This window comes from Mytilus galloprovincialis, chromosome 10 (genome assembly GCF_965363235.1).
Source record: "Mytilus galloprovincialis chromosome 10, xbMytGall1.hap1.1, whole genome shotgun sequence".
NCBI classification, from domain to species: Eukaryota; Metazoa; Mollusca; class Bivalvia; order Mytilida; family Mytilidae; genus Mytilus; species Mytilus galloprovincialis.
The window spans coordinates 57,174,573-57,198,257 of record NC_134847.1 but is presented as its reverse complement, the minus strand read 5'-3'; the positions used below and the strand labels follow the sequence as shown (position 1 = coordinate 57,198,257).

General features: G+C 31.5%; 1 long non-coding RNA gene across 1 annotated transcript in view; it reads left to right on the top strand.

The window, feature by feature from the left end:
- LOC143047926 (uncharacterized) overlaps positions 1-12,479 on the top strand; it is a 38,874-nt gene extending 26,395 nt beyond the window's left edge. Inside the window, exon 4 of the long non-coding RNA XR_012969695.1 lies at positions 12,437-12,479. This is a non-coding gene — a long non-coding RNA (uncharacterized LOC143047926). The remainder of the gene's footprint in view (positions 1-12,436) is intronic.
- Positions 12,480-23,685: the final 11,206 nt, after the last annotated feature.

The following is a 23,685-nucleotide window of genomic DNA, read 5'->3' as shown; positions in this document are numbered from 1 at the left end:
TCCTAAATTGACACCTTGTTTTTTATTTGGGGAGGGGGGTGGGGCATTCATGTTGTTTAGACACATAAAGTTTCGTTCAGACACATCTAGTTTCAATTTGATCTGCTTTTTTGCTGACAATGCAAATTCAAACCAAGTGAAGAAGCAGCTCCAATTATTCGACACATTACAACATCCGTACTAGAGTTTAATGCTTCTTACTTATCCTGAACAATATCCAGACTTTATCTGTAAAAAGTGATGTATTATGGGAAGGAAAGGAAAATAATTAAAGATTTATGGGGTTAGAACAGTGTTGTAATTAGTAGATAATGAGATGTAATGACAAAGAATCTCCCGATAGCCAGATGAGGCTATCGTCAGCTTCACTGATACCATAATATACATGTACGCCTTTGACATTTGATTTCCGCCTGGAAATATTTTTCTCATGTCTGTAATGACTTCCTACATGAAAATTTCTCCATTATTTATCACTTTTTTATCATATGGTAATCTTTTTATCAAATGCCATTAGAGTACTTATACCAGTAGATTTGAAATGATTGCTCTCACACAGATTTATTTTTCCAACTAATGTGCTGCCATACAAGCAGACAATATTGTACCAATATATAATTTATTTACTATTACATTAATATCTTATGCTAACTATATTACATGTGATTTACAGCTTCATAATTGATTAAGTTCCCAATAGAATTGGAATCTGAGACAGTTTTTATATTCCATTTAACACTTGCTTATTCTACATTATATTGACTCTGTCTAAGAAACTGTTGTATAAATGATCTATACCATGACATACATTTACTCTGTGACAAAATTACCATTTAATTTGAAATAGGTATTATACCATCATATCCATTTTGTAATTCAACATTTTTGTTTTAACTCTGTTCTAATTGTAAGCTCTTTTGGAAACAGAATTTTAAAAAATTATTAAAAAAGGTATTTTTTTAAAAACTTTTATTATATATGTGGGGGAATTTTAGGACCCCAACACTATTCCGTGATAGCTCTGTGTTTTTAAATTTCTGCCCAAAAATGAACTGCTACAAATTCTATCATTCTGACCTCAACTTTTAATTTGTACACTTTGCAATAAATTTTTGATGTCACAATGCTTATGTTATTATTAATTTACAATCCAGACTTATTGTTTCGTGACAAGGTTTTATGAAATCTCAGGTCAGCCAGTGTAACTCATTCATAAAAAACAACAAAAGATTGGTATACAAGGCATGATTATCAGACTTTTAATATATTCCTTTATTTTTGTTGAATTAATAAATTTAGGTGAACAAATTTGTACTCAAAACCATGTAAATTGATAGCTTACTTTTATTTTAGTTAATAAACATTTCATTCCGTTCATGAAATAAAAAAATGAAATGAAAATATTATTTTATTAATTGCTATAGATTTCTTACTGAACTTACACCTTTTTCTTTAATTGAACAAAAACATTGTAAAGAAATAGGATTGGGTTATCTCAGATTACTAGTGATTGGCTAATATCTGTTTCATGATGTTGATAATGCACATCACATGTACCATATATATAGTAAAGGCAAAATGAAAAACTGTTTATCTTCCCACGCTCATATTTTTTGTGATTTTTGATCAGAAATGATTGATTGAATGATTGACCTTTGGTGTTTTAACGCCACTTTTAAGCACCACATTTAGGCTATTTCATGGCGGCCAGTTTTATTGGTGGAGGAAGCCAGAGTGCCGGGTAAAAACCACTGACCTTCGATAGGACAATCCTAGTCAATTAAGATTGGAGTCGAGTGCACCCAAGCGAGGTTTGAACTCACAACCTCGGTGTTGACTGGCTGGTAATCACAGTAGTAACTACTTAGACCTCTCAACCACTGAGGCAAGCCTCTGATCAGAAATGAAAAAAATATGGGGAGGTTTGAAATCTTATGCGTTTTTAAAAATGTATTTTGTATGGCCTTACATATTGGAAAATGCAACAAAATATTATGAATAAAATTGAGAATGGAAATGGGGAATATGTCAAAGAGACAATAACCCGACCACAGACAACAGCCAAAGGCCACCAATGGGTCTTCAATGCAGAGAGAAAATCCGGCATCTGGAGGTGGTCCTCAGCTAGCACCTTAACAAAATTGTGTACTTAAGTTCAGTGAAAATGAGACTTTTTGAAATTAAATATTTGTGTGAATCTAATTAAATATTATAGGATTAAACACATTTTTTCTAGAGGTTATTGATGTGTAAACGGGGAAGATTAACTCACAAACTGAGTAAAAGTCAGAAAGTACTTTTATGTTAAGATTGCATGTGAGTAAGTAAGAGCTGTTGACTAAAGCTAAAAAAAATTGTGAAATGATAAATTTATCTGACAAATTCACAATCTCTGCTACTTATTAATAGAAATTGTAGAAATATAGATATTTTACACATTGGAATTTGGAACCAATGTCAATATTGTTTCCATAATGTAAGGAAAAATGGCCTGAAATCATAGGCTTTGTAGTTGTTTACTGCATGATTTATAGATAAGGATGTACCTAAAACCTTGATACACTGAAATAAATAGCTTTATTTGATACATTATTGTCAAAACTTACAACAAAAAATCATCCTTGATTGGAAATAATCCTCTTTTGCCAGTTCTCTACATTCTATGAAACATCAAGATTTTTATGGATATTATTCTCTAAACCCTTGGATGTATTCTCTAAACCCTTATGGAACAGTTATCCTACTAAGTTAACAACAGAATAATTAAAAGTGCTTATCTGTGAAGTCATTATGCTATAAAGTGGTTTTCTCTGTTCTATAGTAATGTTTTTAGTTGTCTGCAAGTTGTAAACAGGTCATGTCCTAAAACTGGCAGATAAATTCTCCACGGAACATCCATAAAATGTAAACAACTTTGAATGGAATGAGAGAGTTATACCAGAGAGAACTTTTAGTCAATATTATATGGACTCTTGTTTGTGATTTATGTGTAGAGATATTAGTTACAATTCCTAAGATTTACTGAAACAGACAGTACGAGTTGCCCCTAGGTGGCAGTTTATGTACTTGTTGTTATTGGGAAATTATTAACTGATTGAGACTAATATTGGTTCCTCCGTACAGCGTTATCAACTCTTAAGACTTGATGTATTATCACTGTCTCAGAGTCTATTGTATTCACAATCTTGATGTATCACTGAGAACAAGTGATAAGTATTGTAGATAGGTCATTTGTCTTTTATAATGATATCAGGATTAATTTCAGTCGAAATATTCTTGTAGGGCTTTTGTCCTCTGATAGAGATTATTGTTAGGTGTCAGGTGTTTCCTTCCAGTGATGGGTGTTCTAATTGCTTAGTAGAGAGGTCATTGTAATATTTCTTGTGCAGTCATCTGTTCTACTCATGTGTAGAGAGGTCATTGTAATATTTGTTGTGTAATGATCTGATCTGCTCATGTGTAGAGAGGTCATTGTAATATTTGTTGTGTAATGATCTGATCTGCTCATGTGTAGAGAGGTCATTGTAATATTTGTTGTGTAATGATCTGATCTGCTCATGTGTAGAGAGGTCATTGTAATATTTCTTGTGCAGTCATCTGTTCTGCTCATGTGTAGAGAGGTCATTGTAATATTTCTTGTGAAGTGATCTGATCTGCTCATGTGTAGAGAGGTCATTGTAATATTTCTTGTGAAGTGATCTGATCTGCTCATGTGTAGAGAGGTCATTGTAATATTTCTTGTGAAGTGATCTGATCTGCTCATGTGTAGAGAGGTCATTGTAATAATTCTTGTGCAGTCATCTGTTCTGCTCATGTGTAGAGAGGTCATTGTAATATTTCTTGTGAAGTGATCTGATCTGCTCATGTGTAGAGAGGTCATTGTAATATTTCTTGTGTAGTCATCTGTTCTACTCATGTGTAGAGAGGTCATTGTAATATTTCTTGTGAAGTGATCTGATCTGCTCATGTGTAAAGAGGTCATTGTAATATTTCTTGTGCAGTGATATGATCTGCTCAGGTATAGAGAGGTCATTGTAATATTTATTGTGTAGTGATCTGATCTGCTCATGTTAAGAAAGGTCATTTTAATATTTCTTGTGCATTTATAATTATAATCTACTCATGTGTAGGGAGGTCATTGTAATATTTCTTATGCAGTCATCTGATCTGCTCATGTGTAGAGAGGTCATAGTTATATTTCTTATGCAGTAATCTGATCTGTTCATGTGTAGAGAGGTCATTGTAATATTTCTTATGCAGTCATCTGTTCTACTCATGTGTAGAGAGGTCATTGTAATATTTGTTGTGTAATGATCTGATCTGCTCATGTGTAGAGAGGTCATTGTAATATTTCTTGTGAAGTGATCTGATCTGCTCATGTGTAGAGAGGTCATTGTAATATTTCTTGTGTAGTCATCTGTTCTACTCATGTGTAGAGAGGTCATTGTAATATTTCTTGTGAAGTGATCTGATCTGCTCATGTGTAAAGAGGTCATTGTAATATTTCTTGTGCAGTGATATGATCTGCTCAGGTATAGAGAGGTCATTGTAATATTTATTGTGTAGTGATCTGATCTGCTCATGTTAAGAAAGGTCATTTTAATATTTCTTGTGCATTTATAATTATAATCTACTCATGTGTAGGGAGGTCATTGTAATATTTCTTATGCAGTCATCTGATCTGCTCATGTGTAGAGAGGTCATAGTTATATTTCTTATGCAGTAATCTGATCTGTTCATGTGTAGAGAGGTCATTGTAATATTTCTTATGCAGTCATCTGTTCTACTCATGTGTAGAGAGGTCATTGTAATATTTGTTGTGTAATGATCTGATCTGCTCATGTGTAGAGAGGTCATTGTAATATTTGTTGTGTAATGATCTGATCTGCTCATGTGTAGAGAGGTCATTGTAATATTTGTTGTGTAATGATCTGATCTGCTCATGTGTAGAGAGGTCATTGTAATATTTGTTGTGTAATGATCTGATCTGCTCATGTGTAGAGAGGTCATTGTAATATTTCTTGTGTAGTGATCTGATCTGCTCATGTGTAGAGAGGTCATTGTAATATTTCTTGTGTAATGATTTGATCTGCTTGTGTGTAGAGAGTTTTTGTAATATTTATTGTGCAGTCATCTGATCTGCTCATGTATAGGGGTCATTGTAAAATGTCTTGTGTAGTGATCTGTTTTGCTCATGTGAGAGGTTATATTGTAATATTTATTGTGCAGTGTTGTGGTCTTCTCATGCGTAGAGAGGTCTTTGTAATATTTATTGTGCAGTGATTTAGGGTGAAAAATCAAGAGTATATAGAGAGACTGTAAATATAAAAATTTATCAGCAGATCATACAAATAAGTCAACATGCATGTACTTTCAGTCCCATCCTTAATAAAGGGCATACGATACAGTTTTGATCCAATATTGACAGTTTGTTGACAATTTGCATATAGGCTATATTTTGCCCTATTTAATCAAATATGTAATAAAAAATATACCTTCATGTGCTACTTTTAGAGTAAAATCAGGTCGAAATTTTATATATTTGCTCAAAATTCGGATTTGTGGACGTATTTCTCCTTTCGACAGAAAAACATAACTTTTTTTGTTTTTAAAGATAAACACAAGCTGTTTATTGTTAAATTATTTGTTAAATCTGTCTTATATAAATGTAGTTTAAATTTGTGCAATTTTTTTTTCTTCAAATTCCTCATATTAATCAAATGTTCAGGAATGTAGAAAAAGCATTAATTTTTGCTGTATATTTATCTAATTTAAAAAAATTGCACTATTTACGTTTAAAAATTTTACACACATTATCATCTTACATAATCAAACCAAATGGCATTTTAGAAAAGAGGGGTCCATGAACTAATTTTCAAGTTAAATAAGTTTAAATGATAAAAATCAGCGAAAAATTCATGTTTTCCCTATAAGTCGTAGTTAGACGTCGCAAAAATAATAAAGAAGTTATTACCTCCCCTGTAACTGTATTGTTTGCCATTAAGGATAGTATTTCCTGCAAGGGATGCTACTTGCACATTGTTTGTGTGTGTTTGCTTTGGAAACTTTTTTAATATTCTTGTAGAATTGTATTAAATTTTTGGAAAAATGCAAGGTGGGCAATTCAGTGGAACCTTTAAAATTGTAGGTGACGTTATGTAAAAAGCTCCATGCATATGAAATTTGACAGTTGCAATTGGGTTTTCAATGATGACAGCAGATGCTTATTAATCTGTTGTTTGTTGATGTGGATAGATTGACATAGATTGTATAATCTGTCTCTGTCAGTGTCAGGATGTCTCTTTTAAGTAATGGTTTATAAAATGTTTGCTTAACCCATTTACCCTTGTAATGTTTAATTCCTGCAAGTTAATGTGTGATCTCAATAACTGACAAAGGTTGATAGCACTAGCAACATTGACTTGTATTTTAATGGCCCTAATGTACTTTATAGTTGTTATCTAACAGTTCATTTCTATGTATGTTGCATTGTTGATTAGTTTTTATAGACGCAAATATTTTTTGTGTTCGTATAAGGTATGATGTTGAGTATCATGATATATATAAAGATCTTTGGTGCTTTTTTGTACAAATGTAATTATTTTGAAAATTTCTGTATGGTAGGAATACTCTAGCTTGTGTTTTTTGTGCTTAGCACCTATCTTATTCAGATTAGTCGAGCCCTTTTATACAGTTTGGTCTACTTTGTTGCGTTCTACCATAATTGTTTTTAGTGTATTGCTGTTGTATTAAATCAGGCCATAGCACGTCTCTTGAATTCTTTCACTTTCATGTTTTGTCATTACAGGGCCTTTAAAAACTTATCATACCATTGAAAGTTGTGTTAAAGGCAGTCTGTTTAAGTACATTGACTATATTTGATATATAGCTATGTATCTTTGGTCATAATGAATAGTTGTCTCATTAGCAATCATACCACATTTGTTATTTTTCTATCTATAGCGTTACCAATCTCATAACATAAATATGTAATTAAATTAATTGGTTGACACAAAGAAATCCTGTCCAACATAATTTCTTAGGAAGTAATTGTAACTTTGAAAACAAGTAAACATTCTTATTTTGTGAGTGCTGAAACATCCATTTTAGTCTATCATAAGTGGACAAATGTCTCTATATACACAGCACAAGGTAATTAAAATCTATACCACATTAAAAGAAAGAATTAAAAAATACCATTAAGAAAGTAAATGGAAAAGGAAATCAGCTGCTAATTGACTTTCTGTTGAATCAAAGATTTGTTGTCTTCTTGGCTCTGTGAGAAATGACTTAAACCTGGATTAACCCACTTCAATACACTTTGCCATCATTTATTGTGTTTTCTGTTGATTATCCTTGTAATATTGTTGTATTGTTGCTATAAAGGGTCCTTTCTCACAAGATATAAAAGTATTGGAACATGTCTATTTCTTTTAAAAGTAGAATAATTTTCATGACAGTGTGGACAAGACCATTTATTGGCATGCTTAGGTTATCAATTGACTGGGTTAGATTTGGTGAACATTTGTCTGTAACACTCATCTAGTCATTACGTACATGTGATAGACTTTTAAACTGTGGGGTCACCAAATATTCTAAATTACTAAATCAGACAATATGAATAACTAGCAGAAATCTAAACCTTGTGTGTTGATTCAAATGTTGAAAACTTAAGCTTTTTTTTATTTCTTCTCGTGCACCTGCATGTACTTTACTATTTTATTCTATTTAAATCCCCAACTGGAAGGCCCCTGACTGACTTAGTGAGCGTCAAATCACTGTTATCTGTAGCCAATGACAAACATGTTAAAGGTAAATGATTCAGTATTATTACCAACATAAGTATTGTGCTTGTCCACGCTGTTATGAAAATAATTTTAAATTCAACATATAAGCTTCAAATAGTATCAAAATGATTGAAGCGTTAATAATTTGGCTTGAAAGAATTCTTTATTTTGTAATGATGGAAATGCACATTGAAGTAGTACTTCATCCTAAAATGTAAAACAAAGCTAACTGGTTTAAAATTTAGAGACAATAGTTCATTTTTATGAAATTTGAAGCCAAAACACATTTCTGCTGTAATAATATAAATTATAGATTTTTATATATTTTTAAAAAAGACTACTTTTTTTCGTGCATATCTGGCCAGGCAAACTGCACACAGAAAATTGAATAGATCACACAAACTCTTGAATAAAACAATTCAGCTGGAAAATGTTACAGCCCATTGCAATGAGTTTGTAGGTAAAGTTAATAGCTTTGGTTAGCTTGCTTCAGTCATTGTTAGGTTAGTTAAACTACCCTCCTTTAAGAGTAGACTCAGTGGCGGATCCAGAGGGGGGGTTCCGGGGGTCCGCACCCCCCCTTTATTTTGGCCGATCAATGCATTTGAATCGGGACATATGTTTGCACCCCCCCTGCACCCCCCCCTTTGCCCTGGGCTAGCACCCCCCTTTCGAAAATTCCTGCATCCGCCACTGAGACTAGTCCAACAGCTAACCAATCTATCTGTCTGTTGTGCAAGACTTCTTTGGAAGGAGGATAGTATACCTTACATAATAATGACTTTATGGTTCATCTAGCAAGCAAGCTAACCAAACATATTACCATTACCTACACACTCATTGCAATGGGCTGTAAATAAACATGCACCTGTTGTTGCTCAGTGCATCAGATCAATTGGTTGCATTATTTCCAGAAAGATCCTATATTTGGAATCCATTAATGAAATACCATGTGCAATTAAACACCCAGCTTTTGTTTTTGACACAAGTCTGACTTAATTCAATTTTTTTGTAATTATAAACCTGTTATCTTATTCAATTTCTAGCACATAATGTGTTCTAATTTAATTGTTATGGGTAAATTGATTAAGTTTATCCAATTAGATAACTTCTTTTAAGTAGCTAATGGCTTTTTGACCTTGAAATAATGTCTGAAAAGTTCAATGTTTCAGATGAAAAAATTGCTAGTAGCATTTCAAAGCTTGGAGATTTAAATATAACAAAACAGTTATTTAAAATATATGTATCTATTTATAAGCTTTTATTACAGACTGAATTTTTCTTTCAAACTAGAAGCATTCACTATACAAGTAAGGTAGACTATCTAAAACATCCCTATATTTCCAAAGCAGAATTGATATGAAATTTTGAATATTTCTTATTGATCAGATTTCATCACTGAAGAGAAATAGATATAGGAAGATGTGGTATGAGTGCCAATATGAGACAACTCTCCATCCAAATAACAATTTATAAAAATGCCCATTTGGTGCTTGAAATTTGGTACTGTACATATTATTTCATTGATTTTTTGCAATATTTGAATGAAAATCATTTTATGATATTGCTGCTTATCATCTTGTCAGTTACCTAGGGCTTGGAGAGAGACAGATTAATTTACCTTGGAGGAAACAAAATAACTTAGGAGTTATACAGCTTTTAATGTCTATATATAGTGTATATTGTACTTTTAATGTCTATATATATTTAACTCGAATAATTCTGCGCCCTCTAGCGGCCTATAACCTATAGTTAATGTAGCAATCGGAGATTAGACGGAGATCAGCGGAATATAACGACTGACATTATTCGGGTTAATATATTTTGTATATTGTACTTTTAATGTCTATATGTATTGTATATTGTACTTTTTGTAGTACATCTAGGTTTTTCACATTTTCAAATTTTGTACTGAATTCTTATGAACTGGCAAAAATATTTTAAAGGCGAACAAGATGTTCATTTAATGTTCATTAAATAGAAAACAATGAAATAGGTTTCAGTAGGTCTTCTAGACCTGTAATCATCATTTTAGGAAATCTTACAACTAAATTGAAGATTTGTTATATAGAATTAATTAGGTTTTCCCAGGCTTTAAAAAAGATCATTAGAAACTTGTTACACAGAATATATTTTATTTTTTTCTCACTACCAAACAGCTGAACAAATCCATAAAAAAACCTTGTGCAATTGCAACCTTATAAGAATTGCAGTTTCAATGGAGTTAAGGCTGCACCAGTTTGACCTTTAACTTTTAGATTTTGGAATTTAATATTATTATATTTTTTTTCTATTTAAGATGCCAAATAAGTAGGAATTGCTAAATTAGCTTTATACCATGAATACAAGAAATAAAACCATCTTGTAGACCCTCTTAATTCCATAAAAAAAAAATAAACATAAATCACTGAAATTTAATGTATTTTTTATGGACAGACTCTTTTCCAAGCATAAAGCATAAAATTGGATGTAATTCTGCAGAAGAATTATTGAGAAAGTCTATAAATTTGCATTGTTATAGTAAATATGAGATCTGTTGTAGGAATTAAATAAGTAGGCTTCTTGGATTTTCTGCTTGGTTTTATACATTTTTTATATTCAATAGTTTTTTACAACTAATCGTTATTGTCATTATGATCAAGGTTTTATTTGATTTCTTTTCAAGAAATTTATTATGACTGAATTAATGGACAAAAGCATTATTATCTCTCAGGGCTTATTTGACTGATGAATGTGATTTCAACTTTGGTTGTTTAAATCATTAGGACAAAGGCTATGACATTTTTGGGGCATCTCTTGTTTCCGTTTTTTTTGTAAAATTGACATTTTATTTATCTGGGGCCGGTCCGGTTGTTCAACTTGTTGTTTGCACTAATGCTCCGTGTAATTTTGCTAATGTATCAATTTAAGGTAACATTAATCCTGTTGTTAAAAAGAGATTGAATATACCAAATTAAGGTCGAATCATGTGAATAAAAAACATGGTCAAAAAGAAAAAAAACCAACATGAAGCCAACTTAATAACTAAGTTTCTTTTCCAGTTCTGTTGAAATATATGTTTTGACCAAAATTTGCACAACGAGTACCTTAAATAATGACATTTTGATAAAGTTTGTTATTTTAGTTCAATAGGCTAAAATTGTCACTTCAAAAGAATGTTCTTTTCTAATTGACTGAAGCATCAAAGATGTTTAAATCTGAACCACTTTAACAGTTGTAAGCTAAATAACTTGACCTTATAAGGGTTGGATCATTATACTTGACATTAGGCTGTTACAAAGCTCAAAACCACTAATGACAATGATATTTGGTATGTAGTTTTATGTTAGCAGTGGCAGATCCAGAAGTTATCATAAGGGGGATGGGAGGCACTGACTGCCTAAGAAGGGGGGGGGGCAACTCGTGTCAATTGCTTCAGTGATTTCCTATATAATCAACCAGATATTTCCCACTATAAAGGGGAACCAGGCTCTGAAAAACCCTCTAAATCCGTCTCTGATAAGCATTTGTACATTACATTTTCATGGAGATTGTTTTGTTATGCCCTCAGTCATCATAGGCTATTAAAGCATTTGACTAGTTTACAGGTTAAGATTATAATTAGGTCAGTGCAAGGGAAACCACAAATGAAAAGTCAATGATATATTGTATTCGGTGGTTCATCTTATTTCCATTGCGATTAGATGGCCCCATTCCCAATATCATGGATTTTGGAACTTTTGACTAGTTCATTATAAATGAATAAAGTTTCTGGCTATCAGGAAATGCTCGAACTGTTAAATGAGTCTTTGAAATTTGCCCTGCTGCTTTCAGGTGATTAATGTCCAAGCCAATCAGCATAGAAGATTTTGCCTTAATGAAATTTGTTTATACTGTTGTAAATGATGCTTAAATCCATCAATTTGTTTGCTGGGATCTGTGAATTGTGCCAACAAGATAGTGCAATGACAATGAAACAAATACCTTCAGGGTTGGTAACCCATTGAAACCATATTTGTGTTGGTATCAATGCTAATTTTTGTTTCTTAAATGACTGCCTTAGATTTAGTTTACAATGGAGTTTTTATTATTTACCTGCATTTGTTGAACTTGTCTTATAATGTTCTTTGTGTGGTTACATTAGAGTTCTGTGACTTTGGTGCTATAATTGAAAAAAATATTATGACTCAAAATAGACGCTTTTATACAGATTTGCTGTGGAATTCTTAGGTTATAGAATTGGAAGCTTTAATTATTTTATCAATAATTTATAAATACTAGATGAATTATTCTCCTTACCTGTAATACATTTAATAGCAAAACATTTATAATTAAAAAGGAATAAAGATCCAACAAATAATTGCCAATAATTTACCCTCTGCATCCTCATTTGATAATTACTTTTTGATTGAAGATAACAACATTTCACACAGATAGTTGTATTGATTTCATTAATATGTGTTTTTTTCACCTGCAATCTTTAACTCTGTTTGAAATTCATTAAAATTTTGAAAAAGTTGTTACAATGTTAGTAAACATAACATTGGTTTTAATTTATTCTATTTTTAGCATGCATGCCAAATTTCAACCTTGAGTGTAATGGTGTCATATAAACCAGAAACAGATGCTGTTGTCGTGTGTTTTTATTGATCTTTATTTTATCATTGCAGTGTCTTAGGATCTCTAAGTCTCACGGAAGTTATACAGAGTTAGCAGAGTAAGGTAAGTCACAAAATTTAATAAAACATTTTGATGAGACCATAAGAATTGTTGATAATCATTAATTTTGTTAGAAAGTATCCCATGCGGTAGAATTATATTTATTTTGACAGCAGTTGATTATGCCTGTAATTAGAAGAAGAAAAGAAATCTGATCTTTTTTTTGTTTAATCAAAACAAGTCTTTGTTTATACTGCCAGATATTTAATTATTCTAAAACGATAATTTCTGATAAAGTTGATGCAAAAGTTAAGACAGTCATACAGGTCCTTTATACTAATGCATAGAAATATTTATTGTATTTACTGAGGTATAACAAAATAATGCATTTTGATGTTGCAGTGTTTAATAGTTATTGACACTAATTGTTGTCAGGTCTTTATATCAACCAGCAAATTGGGTGTTCTGTTAGATTTATAGAAAACTATTGGTTTTTAAATGGAAAGTTTTAAGATTTCAAACAATGCAATATGCAAAATTTGAAACAGAGACAACAGGATAGATACCATATCCGTAGCCAGGGGGTTTGGGGGGGGGTTCGGACGAACACCCCCCCCTTGAAAACAAATAATGACTGTTAAAGTCAACGTTCTGTTCGAATTGTGACTGTTAGAGTCAAGTTTTTGAGGCCAAATAACCCCCCTTTGGAAATTCCTGGCTACGGGCCTGGATACAATTTAGACCATACTTTAATATTAAGACCTTTTACTGTGCTTATCCAGTGACCTTTGGGGTATCACAATAGCAATGGCTCAAACAGTTTACCAAATTGCAGTTAGATTTCTTCTCCAACTAACTGATCAACTGGTAAAATATTTTAGCAGATTGCTCAAGTGAAATGTTGTTAGTGTGAAGTGAGTGCTGTAAAATCATAAGTGATACTTACCATCCAGATCCAGTTAGTTGATATCTTTGTCATTTGTTTCAAACACAAAAATGACTTACAATAGTATGAGTCACTGAATAAAAAGGTCTAATTTTGACATGGAAACTTCTATCATAAATAGATTTTATAAATAAATAGTTGAAAACATCGTTTTGTAAGTCTATAATTTATAGCACCGTTTTCCAACAACAAGTTAGTGCATAATTGTAATTTGGATTTTTTTTTCTAAAGCAATTACTTATCTGATACCATTAAAGGGAAATAATTTACATTACTGTAAATCAGCAAAATATTGTCACAATTTTTGTCTGACAAATATCAACTTTCCTCATTTAATTTGTTTGTAACATTACTTTTATGATTATTAAACTTTTATCCTCTGTTTTGAAAAGAAACAATGAAATTTATTTTTAAGATGATTAAAATTTTGAAAAAAATTGTAGGCAAAATCAGAAGCCAGGTATCATTGATTAATTTTTTAGTGTACAATAACTCAATAAAAATTATTTCCCTTTAATGCCAGCAGATCAGTAATTTGTATAGAAAATATTATACGAATCATAATTACACAATAACTTTGTCTTAGAAGACAAAGCTATAAAATATACATCTACAAAACAATGGTTTGAACTATTTATTTATAAAATCTATTTATGATAGAAGTTTCCTTGTCAAAATTAGACCTTCTTATTCAGTGACTCATACTATTGTAAGTCATTTTTGTGTTTGAAACAAATGACAAAGATATCAACTAACTGGATCTGGATGTAAGTATTACTTTTGATTTTACAGCACTCACTTCATACTAACAACATTTCACTTGAGCAATCTGCTAAAACATTTTACCAGTTGATCAGTTAGTTGGAGAAGAAATCTAACTGCAATTTGGTAAATTGTTTTGGCCATTGCTATTGTGATACCCCAAAGGTCACTGGATAAGCACTGTAATTGTTACGAATCCATGAACATTGCCATTAAATATTTTGGTTGCATATTCCAGCTCTTAATTTTCTCGTAATAAAACTGCACTTAAAATGTTATCTTATGATGTAATAAGTAAATATTAATTTAATTTTTTTCTGTATATTTGAGTATTTTGTTTTCATCCTGACATTTCAAACACTAATAGTATGATGATTTATTACAAGTACCCATGATTGATGATCAACTGATAGTCTGACTTCTCACAATTCTCAAGGGAAAATTGTAATGTAATGTGTTCTCTGCCACATGTGCAAACATTACAACTAAATAAATATTTATTCTACTCAGAATACAATTTGCCTTTTCTGAATTGTTAATTTAAATCTCTTTCTAAATGGTCTCTTCCATTTAATGCAAGAAATGATAAACCAAACTTTTTTTTTTAAAGTAATACTTTTTTAAAAGAACATGAATAAAATTTTCAATGGTTTAAGTCTTCAGGCTTTTCTAAAATGTTATTTGGTTAAGTAGATTTTTTATTTTGTGGTTCTACACCTCTAGCAATCATTTCGGAAATTTAAAAAAAAATCTGAAAATTGCAAGAATTGCCTCTATTGGAGAAAGAACCACTATCGGTAATCTGTACTCAATGTGTAGCTGTATCACCCATCTTAATTAAAGTTTCTGTGAAAAACCTGATACATACTATGTGAAAACTTGTAAATTCAGTATCAAGTGAACTTTTAAGTGATGTCTGAGTATGTTATTAAGTCTGACCGTTTAATCCAAGTGATCATCTGAGTATGTTATTAAGTCTGACCGTTTAATCCAAGTGATCATCTGCTGGTCAGAATTGAACAAAAATAACCAATATTTAGTGTATGGAATGTCCTTCATGATTAACTGACCATCGTTTATTAATATTAGACCATTGTAATTACTGGTCATTACAGATTGATAGAGGAAATGATGGCTATAATTGAATGTCATCAATATATTTATTGAATTAACACTGATGGATTTTTTCTCTTGTCTGTGAACAGCTGAGCTTAGTGAACTGAAAGTACAATGTTTACTTGAAATGTTAGTGAACCTTGGGATTTTCAGTAGAAATACAATTTGGACTGAAATTGGCATTTTGATATACATTGTGTTTTAAGGAAATGAAACAGGAAATAAGGTCATCTTCATTCAACTACTCCTTGTGTTAAATTCAAGCCTTTTCAGACACTTTCTTGCAGCCTATTAAGTCACAAAAATGTTAATACCCAGTTAACAGATATTTTATTTAAAGTTTTGTATGAACCTATAAACTTAAACATAGTTTGTGTATAATATGATAAAACAAGTAAGATACAAACTAGGAAAGGGGAAAAAACCAACATATCTTTTGTATAGTTGGATGATGGAATCAGTATACGTAAAGATCTCAGAGTGTTAAATAGCTGTTACCTACTTTAGCACACCCAATTCCACTTTTTAATCAGACTGAATCATTGTGAATTATATAAGATCTGTATTGGTTTTAAACCAAACACATCTGAAAACCTTTTACAACTTAAATTTGATGATGTTGTCGGATCATTGATAATCTGTGTTAGATTTATCCTACTTTTGTTGACTCTGGGTAATTATTACCTTTACACAGTGACATTGTTTATACACACCTGTCTATTGTTGAAGACTGTATGCTGACTTTTAGATGACTTTTTGGTTTGTTTTTATTGTCTAGATGCTGTCTCATTAACATAAACCCAAGTAGAGCAACTAAATTCCTGCCTGCTTCATTATACTTCTTATATTGAAATCTGTCAATTGGCTTGGAAAACAACTGTCAAAACTACACATCTGCATAACTATTGTACACAAAATTGATGTTTTAAGTTCATCATTTTATGCTCTAATTGATAAACAATTTGTTATATTATCTTGTTTGGGTAAAGAACACATAAAAAAGAAAGAACAAATTTGGTTGAATTATTGTTGTATTCAGGATGCTAATAAAAAGAGCATAATAATTTGTTAAGAAATTTATCCCCTTTTAATCAATGAACTCATATCAAACTATCTCATTTAAAATTTAAAGGAAAAAAAAATTGATAAAGCAATTAATGTTCTAAGCTAGAAAATCTGAAATGATTCATTATTAATTACACAATCTATAGGTGCATAACTCCTCCATGCTGAAGACTCAGAATCTGTTATCCATTGATCTTAAGAGGTATCGATCATTGTCATATAATGGATTGACACCTAAGGTAGTATGTTGTTTAACACTTGATAAAAATCACTCTTGTTTGGCAAAAAAATCTTTGTAAAGTGCTTGAAGGAAGCTTTTCTTGTTGAGTAAAGATGAATTATTACAACGGAGACAAAACATCTTGAGAAAATAATGACTGTTTTTGTATCGATTTTCGTGCATCTAATGTGATTCTCTATTATGTGACTACAATTACTCAATTTAAAGGAAAATTTATAATACCCAGTGATTAGCTTTAACATCTTGAATAACTTGCCTTCCAGTTGTTTTTTAAACTCAGAACAGGAAATAATCTCTGTGAAAAAGGAAATGACTACAGAAATGTTTTAAGCTTTGATATAACTGTATGATCATGAAGCACACAAAAATGTACAGACTGAAAACATGATAAAATGGAGACATTTATTAAGGATTAATGTTTTTTATGACTCCTTGTTGATAATGTTTAAGTTTTCCTAGATTTTAAGTAATCATGTAATATTATTTATTCCCTTGTGGAATTCTTAGACAAAAAAATCAATTTTGAACGATTAGTGAATCTATATAAAAAAAGATGTGGTATGATTGCCAATGAGACAACTCTTCAAAAGAGACCAAAATGAAACAGAAATTTACAACTACAGATCACTGTAAGGCCTTAACAATGAGCAAAGCCCATACCCCATAGTCAGCTATAAAAGGCAGAGAAATGACAATGTACAACAATTAAAATGAGAAAACTAACGGCCTAATTTATATATTTTCATAGAATGCAGACCGGTCCAACGGTAGGGTTACTTTTTCAAAAATTTTAGTTCATTCAGCACTTTAATATCTTTAGTAATTGATCATCAGCGTTGAAATGGGAGCATCTACAGTGATATAATAAATCTTGTATTCACAGAAGGATTTTTGTCATCCTTAGTCTTGGAAATTCTTTTATGTCTCCAGTAAAAAATGTTTTATTCTCTTGAGCATTGTAACATAATGTTCTGTGTTAAAGTTTACCAAAATATCATCTTTTGTCTCAAGAATTTCTCAAATACACTTATCCATATCTACCAAGAGATATGAATGAATTGGGTTGGTACTCTCATCTACTAGTATATGTTTTGTGTAAGTAAGTATTCTTAACAGAGTTTTCTTCTTCCAAAACCATTGTCTTCATTTTCAAAATATTGAGCAAAAAATGGTGAGCTATATTAACAAAATAGACATAGAAAGAGTTTGTATAACTGTCCGAAGTCAAGTGAACCTGAGTAAGGGGAAAATAAGAAGGTTTTGGAACCATGATAAGAATATGATAGAGCGGGTCATCTAAATAGTACAATTGAAAACAAACTTTTTTGTCACTTCTTCTAAATGATGGATGTTTTCAATGTTGTGTCATGGATTTGTTTTGTTCTCTTGTCTTATCATTTTGGCCTGGCTATCCTCAGGACATTTGACAATGTTAGTTTTCCCTTGCTTTACATTCTTGGTGTTATTTGTTCTGCTCTTCTTTTGGATTTACTGGACATTGATCATAGCTGTATCATACCTGCCAACTTTTCAAAATGCCCATGGGGGTTTTACGTGTAAGATGGCTCTTATAGTCCTATAAAACCTTCAAAGGGGCCTTCAAAACCATTTCAATGTTGTTTTTTGGCTTCTTCATACTATACAAGGCAATAGCCATTTTAATATTCATTATTTTGTTTAAAATTGTGGACAAAATTGCTCTTTCAAAATTTCCATTTGGGAGCTTCCATGGGGGAAATCCCCCGCAAATAGTGACAGTTGGCAGGTATGCTGTATCCAATCTTGATGATATTTGTTGGATTTTCAAATTTCCTCGATATGTTTTAAAAAAAATCTTAGTCATGGTTTTTGGCTTTACTTGGTCAGAGATGATGCCTTTCTCTTTATGTTTTAACTCCATGTAAAGTTAAGATTATCATTGCTTTGCTAGATTAGCTAAATCTCTCTGTCATGTAGTGAATTATACATATCAGTTTAACTTCATAGACAAATTCACATTGCTAACATTGTCTACATATGTTGATTAATTACTCCAAACTTTAGATTCTTTGTTGTTGGTATGTTAATCATGCTAATACAATATAGATATGTTTCCAGATAATATATCATTGTCATCACTTCAATGGATATTACAACAAACACAGTAATCCATCAAATGTGTTAGTGATTATTTGAAATAGGTACATACATTGTAGTTGAAGGAAATTTTTGTTTCATTTTAGTTTGAATAATTCGTTAAGACGCTGTGGGTGCACATGATACTACATGATATTACAATCTCTTGAATGCTAACTTGGAAACCAATATATCACATCAATAGTGCTTTAGTTGTGATAGTCCTACCCAAATGTCCCTGTAGAAGTTGCAGAATGCAAGCTAAAGGGCTTTTGAAATTTCTAATATGGTATTGGCAACTTAAATTATATGTAAAAAGCTCTATATTTTAGAAGGTTAAAGAATTGGATGCTTCATATCTTTAATACAGATGCCCCAGCTATTTTTGAAAGATTCTGTCTAACATATGTCAGTTGCCCTTGACCTCATTTTCATGGTTCTGCAACTGCTAACAAACTCACTTACACATGTACCAGTATAAGTATATGAATCTGTCAGACAGGGTCAACTGATCATGACCTTGTTTCAATAATAATATTTAGTTGTGAGGTCTGTTTGCAAAAAATACATTAAACCATAGGTCAACATGTCTGTTGACGGGTTATGAGCTGACCTTGACCCCTTTTTCATATTTCATTGATCAATTTCCGTCTACAATAAGCAAAAGGACAATTTTATCAAGAGTATAGGCTGACTGTAAGGTTTGCATGTTTGTTTGACCTTGACATTCTTGGTTCATACTAAAGCAATCAGTAAAATTGAAAAATGAGGTTCTATGTGTTCTTAAAACATTACTTAAGCGATTGTGTCTGTAATATAACTTAATATTCTGCACTTTTCACATGTATATTATGTTTACCTTAAAAAAATGTCAAATTTCCAAAGGCCCCCACCCCATTTCTCCATGTCATGTTTTACCTATTAATAGGTATTATATTGTTAGATGTAGTAGTACAACAAGGTCAATATTATAGAAAAAAACAAGATTTTTCCAGAGTTTACTAATATTTACCATATGTTATAGACATGCACTCTGTCAAATATGTTAACAAATATGCACCTTGATTTATCTAACAGTGCATCACATGTCATCTACCTCATTATGGAATTGATATGGTGGATGTAGAAGGGGACCTTTAGTATTTGATTGATGAGTGTTTGGAATTGTAATGCAATCTCTATCATTAGCCTTGATTATGTCTTCACCCAAGTTGTTCCATTGTGTTCTTTTTGGTTGTTTTTAAGGTGCCTTTTTCATCAGATATATATCAATCTGCATAAAATGCATTTTCCAATGTTTTTAACAAAAAAAGATATATGGATGTGAAATTCCTTCACTTCCGTTATTTGTAGGTTTAATTCTATTTTATAATTTAATAATACTGTACTACATGTTTTTTGGCAAGTAAACAATGTTTTTGAAAATGTTATGTTGTGAAAAATTAAACTGCTCTGTAGGGCCTCTATTTTCATACACCAATTTCACTCATCGATGGGGCATGAACCTTGTCATAAAGTATCATGTCATTCAACACAATTTAACCATTTGCAGATGTAAAAGGACAGCTGCAGAACAGTAGGGAGCTGAAATACATAGTTATATAGTGCTTGTTATCACAAAATTGGTAATAATGCACTTGAATCAGGGAGTCTGAGAAGGAAAGGGCTAAAGAGAAAATAAGTTGTGTTCATCTGTGTCATAGTAAAGATTTGAAGATTGTGAAATAAAGGGGTATTTCTTTGTTATTTATAAGTGTAACTGGGTTGATATTGATCCAGTTCATGTCAATCAATGTTCAGGCTCTAATGAATTAATGTTAATTCTTATCGGGTAATAAGCATTCCTTTTTGAGCTAACTGCTTAACTACAAAGTTTTCAGAGATGAAATTTTAACATAGCTAACACTAATCTTAATGTTCCTGTCATGTATAGTTTACAATGTTGTTCACTAGATACATGTATCAAAACTGATAACTTTTATGTATTACATGTAATTAACATCTGAACACTTTGGTAACATGATACATTCCTCTTGTATACTTACATCACTATAGTGTCAAACTTCAAATGATGAAGTGGTATCTTTAATTATATAGAAACGTAGTTAATGTAAAGACGATTTAGTAAAGGATTTTAGCATGCTTTGAATGAAGTGGTTTTTTTTCTCACAAAATTATATCTTGGGATTTACGGTAGCTTGAAACACTTCATTGATACAGAAAGCTTGCATATTTGGTAGGATAATTTGTTTTCATATTCTCTCCCCAATACTATACTATTAGTTTGATTATTAAAATTTTACGGGAGTTATGTATTGGACAATTTGGCCAACTTTTGGACTATTGTAACCTTACAACTCTTCCTAGACCATTTTGGCAGAAAGCGCTCATTTTGGTAGAATTTGTTTTAACCATCGTTATTCAGTTGATCATATCATATTCTCAGTTTGATTTAAGGTGCTATGGGTACTATCAGTTGTGCTGGATCCAGAACTTTTTATAGGGGGGGGGGGGGGCACTGACTTCACTAAAAAAAAGGGGGGACTCCAGTCATGCTTCAGTGATTCCCTATATAATAAACCAAAATCTTTCTCAGTAAAAAAAGGGGGGTGTACCCCAAGGCCCCTTGGATCAGCCTATGATACGGGATCCGATTTCAGGGATACCTTATGAACACAATTACTCTGAAACCTTTCAACTATTGTACCACAATGACACCATGTTTAGCTAATTGAATGATGAGGCCTAGCTTGTCAATAGACATGATATATCAAGATACTTATACTGGAATGAATTCCTTATTAAAGTACCTTTCAATTTATTTCCTATGATTTTTTGTTCATTCATTTGCAAAAACTCCACATTTACTTGAAATGCTAAAAGTTACAACAAATATAAAAACTCATTGTAATCTGTTTGTGCAACTCTATACTTTACATACAATCTTATTCCTCATTGAACACTTTGCAATGGCCTAGCAATCTTAAGTTGGATGAACACTTTGCAATGGCCTAGCAATCTTAAGTTGGATCGTGATGAAAAGCTAATTGATTTGTATTTTATATTTTTGCAACAATCCTAACTAGAATCCTAATAGCAGAATATAGTTTCCAATTGAGAGAACAATAACCCTAGTTTTACTCGCATGGCAAAACTTGTGAACAATAATACATTTTTACAGAAAAGCTTAATACCAGAAGTTTTGTGACTATTTGTTAATATCAAGTTTAAGAGTTATTTGGTGTTTATTACTAATACAAACAAAGGACATGGATAGTAGTTTCAAGTGATCAAAAACTAATTTTGTTATAGCCTTTTCTCTTCAAGCTATGTGAAATAAACAAATAAAAGGTTGCTCTGTTGAACTATCCTTTTCTGAAATTTTCACAATTATTGTGTATGATAGAAATCTAAATAATTATAATAACTATTGATATAACTATGGGAATATCCGGAGACATTGTAAATAATTATAACACTTACAATGTGAAACCATGGATAGAGTTGTAGTCTAGTGGGATCGTGGATTTGCCAATATTACCGTAATGTACATTGATCAAGTGGTCAACATATGTCTGTCAGTCTGTTATATACTAATTCCATGGTGGCTTTGAACTCTTTTATCATGCTCCATTATAGTGGTTGTTCAACCTTAAAGGGTTAAGTTTGCAAGACTTCTTCTGTGTAACCTAGACATTACAAGAAACTCTGGGAAATAGTTTGTATGTGAATTAGTCCAATCTTATCTTTTTACATATTTGCTAACCTCATTTTCATGATCTATAGTGGTCAACATGCGGTATGATAGCCAATGAAACAACTCTCCTTTAAAGTGACCAAATTATTCTAACTTAACATCTGTAAGTCATTGTACGGCCTTCAACAATGAGTATAACTGTATAACTCAAACCATATAGTTTAAGTTAACGGGTATGGGCTTTGCTCATTGTTGAAGGCCGTACGGTGACCTATAGTTGTTAATGTCTGTGTCATTTTGGTCTTTTGTGGATAGTTGTCTCATTGGCTATCATACCACATCTTCTTTTTTATATGGAATAGAACTTTACACACATGTCAGGTCAACAATGTTTGATATGTAGATGCTCCTCAGTATGTATTTATTGCAACTGACACTTTTTGTGGGTTTATTTAATTGATTTCAGTTATTTTATGCCTGAAAATATTATTTTAGTATTTAATTTAGTCTGTATATGTTCAGATATATATATATATTTTAAATGAATTTCAATTAGTTTTATCTACATATGTAGCCTTAATGATCTCTGATGATATTAAAACTAAATTTTCTAATTTAACCACTGTGCTATGTAGGTTAGTAGGCTTCTGTCCTAAAATTGAATCAGTTTGCCACAATTTACATCAATAAAGATCTAGCAGCATGCTATGTGTGGTCTAATTGTGTTGTATCTGACAACTTTGACTTTATTATAAATTGTTACATAGTGTGTTCTTAATATTACATAACTAACTCTTGGGAATTTCATTAAGTAATGTCAGATGTGCAGTCACTGAGTTAAGGCAGTTGTATATAGGTAGGTCACAGTTAATTTGTTTAAAAATTATTATTTAGCTTACTGATTTTATATACATTTATTTTATGAGGGTTTGACTTCTTTTCCAGAAAACCTAATTTTGTTGCTGTTTTCAATATAGCTAATATTTATGGCATTAATTAATGATAGAATATGAAGCTGTTGGTATGCTTATTATTTAATTTATCCAGATTGAAAGTTATATAACTGTCATAATATAATGATTGATTGATTGATTGATTGACAGATTGTCATTGTTGGTCTTCTAAATATAAAAAAGGAGAGGTGTATGATTGCCAATGAGACAACTGTCCACAAGAGACCAAAATGACACAGACATTAACAACTATAGGTCACCATAAGGCCTTCAACAATGAACAAAGCATAGTCAGCTATAAAAGGCCCCGATATGACAATGTAAAACAATTCAAACGAGAAAACTAACGGCCTTATTTATATGAA